This window comes from Orycteropus afer, unplaced genomic scaffold, assembly GCF_000298275.1.
Source record: "Orycteropus afer afer isolate SDZICR_OR568_19922 unplaced genomic scaffold, OryAfe1.0 scaffold00684, whole genome shotgun sequence".
Lineage (NCBI taxonomy): Eukaryota > Metazoa > Chordata > Mammalia > Tubulidentata > Orycteropodidae > Orycteropus > Orycteropus afer.
In genome coordinates, this window is record NW_006922271.1 from 123,899 (window position 1) to 130,797 (window position 6,899).

At 41.6% G+C, this 6,899-nt stretch overlaps 1 protein-coding gene and 2 non-coding genes across 3 annotated transcripts in view; 2 read left to right on the forward strand and 1 right to left on the reverse strand.

Moving 5' to 3' along the window:
* LOC103210983 overlaps nt 1–6,899 on the forward strand; it is a 652,718-nt gene that overhangs the window by 42,303 nt on the left and 603,516 nt on the right. The window lies entirely within an intron of this gene.
* Nucleotides 901–973, reverse strand: TRNAK-CUU. The gene has a single exon. It is a non-coding gene; the product is annotated as a tRNA-Lys (tRNA).
* TRNAS-CGA lies at nt 5,751–5,832 on the forward strand. Its single transcript has one exon. It is a non-coding gene; the product is annotated as a tRNA-Ser (tRNA).

A 6,899-nucleotide genomic window follows, 5' to 3' on the forward strand; every position in this document is an offset into this window, starting at 1 on the left:
ACACTTCACTGGTTTTCCTCCTCTGGAGAACCCAGCCTAAGACAGTTGGTATTGGTACTGAGAGTGGTTCTTCAGATTTTGTTCCTCTAGAACCACTCTCAGTTCCAAGGAACAAAGTCTTAAGAATGAGTTTTCTGAATTGGTTCTCATGTCTGACTAGACCTAAGTACACTGCTCTGCTGTAAGGGAACTTTCTCTGGAGTGTGGCCTGCATTACGTTTTATCATACAGGAGATGGAATAAGAGAGATGAGCAGAGGAGGGATCTTCTTCCATTGAATATATTTTTAAAAGCCAGTGAGAAGTAATGAAACACTAATTTCTGAGTCTATCCCAGATGTCTTGTTTATTCAGAGTCCTAGTTACATTATATTAAAGTGTATCATTTGAACAAGTATAATAAACTGATTTTAGCAAATTGCAGGGGGGAAAAAAATACAGCCAAGAACACCCTATGGAACTCCCAGAGGTCACCTTTCAGCCAAATAATAGATTGGCCTGTAAAACAAATAGCAATATCCATAAGGAATTTGCTCCTTTAAACAATCAGCTATCTGAGACCAAATCGTCAACATTTACCCAAAAGCGAAGATAAGAAGGCAAAGAAGGGCAGAGGAACTATAAGGATGGAAACAAGGCCAGACAGGTTAGAAATGGTGTGGGTGTTAATGGTTGGGTGGCAGTGCAGGGATTGTAACCAATGTCACAGAACAACTTTGTTTGCATTGTTAAATGAGATCTAATTTGCTGTGTTAGTGATACTGTTGTTGTTTTGTGCCCTTATGTCGGACCCGACTCACAGTGACCCCTCCGAGGCAGTATCACTACAGTCAGCCTTCAGGTTAGCAGTCAAGTGCCTTAGGCACTATGCGACCAGAGCTCCCAAAAACTATTGTTTGCACGCCCAATGTGGGGCTCGAACCCACGACCCTGAGATAAAGAGTCTCATGCTCTACTGACTGAGCTAGCCAGGCAATATGGTAAAGAGGTCCCTGGAGGTATTACTATAGTTGGATCTAACTCCAGGGCAATGAGTGTGTTTGGTTTGGTTTTGGTTTTGGTTTTATGGAGTTTGGGCAATCCTACTTCCGTAGTGATACTGCCTCGGAAACCAAAGGAGGGGTCGCTATGAGTCGGGGCCGACTTGACGGCACATAACAACAACAACAACAACTCTGTAACACATGGGGTCACCATGAACAACAATCACCTGACAACAACTAGTTTAATATTACTGTTGGGGCCTGATTTATCATATTTAGTTGTTTTCTTGGTTGTATAGGTAAGTTCCACAAGGGCAAGAACTATATTTTGTTCATCACTGTATCTCCCTATGTCTCCAAGGCCTTTAGCTGCATACTACTCAGTACTGTTTACATTTCTGACCATTTGCCTGAATTGTTTCTACTATTATTTCCTCCTGAGATATTCTCCACCCTTGACTTCTGTGACACCAGTTGTCTGGCTATCTTCCTATTTCTCCCACATTTGTCTTAGTCTTCTTCAAAGGAGTTTCTTCCTCTGCATATTTCTTAAAATAAGTTCCCCAGGATTCCTTCCTCAGTCTTTTTCTCTCTGCACCAGTATGTCTTAGACACTTGGGTCTTAGATCCCTGTGAGAATCTAAAATATTCCATGGACTCTCTCCCAAACTACCTTCCACAAAGGCAAACAGGGTGAGGATAACCGTCTCTAATTCCCACCCAAGGAGACTGAGGACCTGTGTTGCACTGCCACCCAACACCAGAGCTGCGTGTATTTCCACCAAAAACTAAATACAATAAAAGAAAATTTTACCAAAGAAAATGAAAAGATCATACCTGCTAAACAACTTGCATACCTTATTCCCAGTTTTGCTACAAAGGGATGTGATTTGCTCACCTGTGATGTTGAGGTTTTCATAACTAAAGAGTTTGGTCACTTTGTGGCTTTCTCAAAATGTACAGAAACAATGAGATTTATTGACTATATAGAAATAGATGGATGTTGTTATTAGATGCTGTCAGTCATCTCTGACTCATAGCGACCCTATGCACAGCAGAACAAAAGACTGTCCAGTGCCACACCAGCTCCACGATCCTCACTATACTTGAGCCCATTGTCGCAGCCACTGTGTCAAATCCATCTTGTTGAGGGCCTTCCCCTCTTTTGTCAACCCTTCACCTTACCAAGCATGACATCCTTCTCCAGGGAATGTTCCTTTCTGACAGCATGACGAAGTTTGGCCATTCTCACTTCCAAGGGGCATTCCGGCTGCACTTCCCCCAGAATAGATTTGTTAGTTCTTTATTCAGTCCATTGATACTCTCAGCATTCTTCGCCAGCACCACAATAGGATATTGCCTTCTTAAACGTGTGCCTCTTAGCTGGCTATCATTGGTGCTAGCGATAGAGAAGATGTTAAGTATTAACCCAACATAAAAATCATAAAATAATATTTGCAAGTTTGGAGGTGCTGCCTCCCTCTAAATTGACTGTCATTTGAGTATAGAAGATTCCTGCCATTGCATGAGGAATCTAATATCTTCTTCCTTTGATTCCCACCTCTTCCTGAGATTGAGAGGAAGGTTGACTGAGAAAAGACCCTTAAGGGAAATTTTAAAACCAAGCTTTCAAACTTTACAGAAAATCATAATTGACTGTATGTCCTCCACCAACTTTTTCTCCACATTGGAAGGGTCCACTCTTAGACCCTTTTGTCTCACACATGTGAGTCAGTGGGCATGGATTTTAGATGAAAGAGTAAGGATGTCATCTGGGAGAAGTTGGACATCAGGCTGATCTGAGAAACTGTGTAGAACCGAACGGGATCCTTGACAAAACTCTCAAGGAGGAGCCAGGACAGAAGAATAAGATGGGCTGTGGTTGCTTTCAGGATGCCCTCATTTTAAACAAAAGCCACTCCTTTCTACTTTTTTGGGGAGGGGGGTGAGGATGGGAGGGGGGTCACCTAAATTCCCTGGTAAAGTAAAAGGACTTGGGAGAAAATAAAAATCTAGATAAGAAAAACTCGCAGAATTAAAAAAAAAAAAAAAACTTTTTAACTTTATGGCTAGATTTCCAGGGTTTTTGTTGCAGGAGAGATTAAAGTCTCCAATCTGCCCTTTCAGATTGAGAATCTAACCAGTGGAAGTCACCAAGCACATTGCCTTCAGCTGCCCCTGGTCTGTTGAAGAACTGTGAACCAGTTAAATGGAAAAGCTGGGGACCCAGAGCTGGACATTTGCACAGAGTTTTATTCCACTCCCTATTCTTTGAAACTAAGCAGAGAGAAGCTTCCCCTTGAAAACAGTCCCAGGTGGAGCGGGCATTTATCTTGGAAACTGTCTGGTGTGAGGAGAACTACACCTTAGTCCAAAGACAGAAAATAGAAAAAAAAAAAAAATGTGGAAAAACAATACAAAACAGAGTGCATGAGCATACAGATAGACTTTTAAGACCATACTCACAGACCTGAAGGAGGAAGTTTAGGCTATTTAAATTCTGTGGAATTGGACAAAATAACCCATAGAAATTACTCTGTGGAGAGAGACTATCTTGCGATTCCCCCAGAATATTCTAGAGCAAATTAAAGAGCTGCCCAAAAGTCTTCAAAATCAGGCCGTGCAGAGGATGAGTCGGGTCTTCAGAGGTACTAGCCAATCATGGCTACACAAATACCATCTACAAATGGAAGATCCAATTTGGTATCTGAAGAATATTCCAGAATGATCTGAGAACTGAATGATTTTCCTAGAGTCTCCCAGGTCTCCCTTGTCCTGTGAGTCCAGATCCAGGTTCAGATGACATTTTGGAGCCTTCTAGCTTTTTGCCTCAGGCTTCCAGCATGGTCTTCAATCTCATTTGCCCTACTAGCTCCTCTGGGATACCAGGCATCATTCAGAGCCTTCAGTATCTCTAAGTTCCAGAACTCTGGCTCTACTAACCATTCCACAGGAGGTGGAGGAGCTCAGTTTTGTTTTTGTGGGTTTTTTTCTTACCCCTTCCTCTTCTTATATCCTTTCACCATACTTATCAATCTGTATCCTGAATGAATAATCAGAGATGGTGGACTATATGAAGAACATGGCATCAGGATAGAAGGAAGACTCGTTAACAACTTGCAGTATGCAGATAACACAACCTTGCTTGCTGAAAGTGAAGAACATTTGAAGCCCTTACTGATGAAGATCAAAGACTTCAGCAGAAAAGTTTGAAATTGTCAAGTATTTTGTTTTGCTTGGATCCATAATCAAAGCCCATGGAAGCAGCGGTCAAAAATCAAACAACAATTGCATTGGGCAAATCTGCTGCAAAAGACCTCTTTAAAATGTTAAAGTACACAGATGTCACTTTGAAAACTACCAAGGCGTGCCTGACCCAAGTCATGGTACTTTCAGTAGCTCCATATGTATATGAGAGCTGGACAATGAGTAAAGAAGACCACAGAAGAACTGATGCATTCAAGTTCTGATGTTGGCAAAGAATATTGAAAGGTACCATGGTCTGCTAAAAGAACAAACAAATCTGTCTTGGAAGAAGTACAGCTGCAATGTTTCTTAGAAATAAGAACGGCCAGACTTCATCTCTCAACTTTGGTCATGTTATGAGGAGGGACCAGTCCCTGGAGAAGGATACCATGCTTAGTAAAGTAGATGGTCAGCGAAAAATGGGAAGACACTCAAGGAAATGGATTGACACAGTGGCTGTGATGATGGGTTCAAACATGGCAACAATTGTGAGGGTGGCCCAGGACCAGGCAGTGTTTCATTCTATTGTACATAGATAAGGAGGCAATGAGTTAGAACTGACATTGTTCTGACAATAACAACAATTCCTTTTATAGTATTTAATTTTAATTTAGTTTTGTATAGGAACATCTGAAGTCTAAAAACCACACAATGATCTTTTCCCTCCTGCTCCTGAACCCCGTATTTTCATAATCTCCGTCTCTTCAGGTCAGTCTCTAGCCTCTCAACTGGTTGCTGTTGTTTAGTTTATTATCTTTCAAGAATTTTTTATAAGATACATATACAATCTAATGCAAATATATCTTCCATGACAGCATTCTATACACATTCTAACACATTCTATACACATTGTTCTAAACCTCGACTTTATTTTAAAACACTGTTGTTGTTATGTGCCATCGAGTCAGACCCAACTCATAATAACCCCTTCTTGGGTTTCCAAGCCAGTATCTCTGTGGAAGTAGATTGCCCAACCTTCCTTCGGAGGAGTGGCTGGTAGGTTTGAACGGCCAGCCTTCTGGTTAGCAGTCAAGTGCCTTAGGTACTATGCTACTAGAGTGCCCTTATTTTAAAATATACATACATAATTATCTTCCTTATAATCTTTTAATTACGTATGGCACTTCGTTGTGTAGATGTACATTATTTTGCTAATTAAATAATTCTGAGCAATTAGATTTCCAATGTTGCTATTACATATAATGCTGCAGAGAATAAATTAAAACAGGAATGTTACATTCTCTCAAACAGGTTGAGATTAGGGATTTGAGGAGATGAAATAAAACTGAGTGAGGCAGGAAAGGTCTGAGGAGGAGCCTTGGAGAATGACTTCCTTTTGTGTACTCCTGAAAATAAACATGCCAAATTAGTAACAGTGGAAGGAACTCAAATAAGGCCAGTGAAACTGGAAAACAAAACTGGGATATGGAGATGGCAACAGCTAACATTAAGAGACAAGATTATAGTGTTCATAGCCTTATCAGTATTTATTTTCAACGTACAAAAGGTACTGTAACATCAAGCTGTGATGGCCGAGTGGTTAAGGCGTTGGACTCGAAATCCAATGGGGATTCCCCGCGCAGGTTCAAATCCTGCTCACAGCGTCTCTATTTATTTTCCTGAGTTACAAACAAAAGTAATTAGTACAAATCATGGTGACTCAGATTTTTCACTGCATTAGCAGCCGAGTGTTCAACCACTGAGCCATCAGGGCTTCTTTCCATTGCCACTTAAAAAAAAAAAAAAGCTGCTGTAGAGTCGTTTCCGACTCCTAGCGACCTTACATTAGGTTTCCAAGGCCATAAATCTTTAAGAAAGTCAACTGTCACATTTTTCTCCCGCGGTGCAGCTGGTATGTTCAGACTGCCCGTCTTTCATTTGGCAGCCGAGCGCTTAAACACTGTGTCACCAAGGCTCCTTAGTCCACATTCACACGTCCAATAAAGACTACAGTGTCCTGCCGGAGATTTATGTTGATCCTCCCACCTTTTCCCTACGCTCCTCTCGGTTTGCTCACGATCATTCAATGCTTGGGCTCTCTTCCAGGCTTTACAGTCTATTCTTTCAAGGCCTGAGCGTCCGTGAACGCAGGCCGTTGCCTCATTCAGTTCCAAGATCGACTGCCTGCCTCTCCATGGTCCACTCGAAGTTTGGGGAAGTTTGGGACTTAACGTACTGTGCGCTCAGAATAGCTGGTCGTTTTGTGTTGAGGTTGTTAAATCTGGAAGCAGTGGCAGATCTGAATGACAAAGAGAAACTGAGGAATTTCTAAGAATAAACTTTCTCATGCTGCCAATGGAAATAACTTTCTTAAAGAATTCTCTGGTACTTTACTTTAAAAAAGGAGCTCTGCGGGACCATAGTCGCAGAGGACATCAAGCTCAATTGGCACAACATACTACACAAAACATTGTTCCACCTCCTACTTTGGTGAGCAGCTACTGGGATCTAAAAAGCTTGCAAGCAGCCATCTAGATGCAACGATGAGTCTCTCCTCGTCCAGAGCAAAGAAAAATAAAGAAAATCAAAAATTCACGGAAACAATTAGTCCTAGCAACTGGTACACCATGCGATCCTCAGCCTATACGACTATGAGACCAGAAGAACTAGATGGTGCCCTGCTACCACTGTCAACCACTTGAAGTGGGATCTATGTAGGAGATTCTGCATA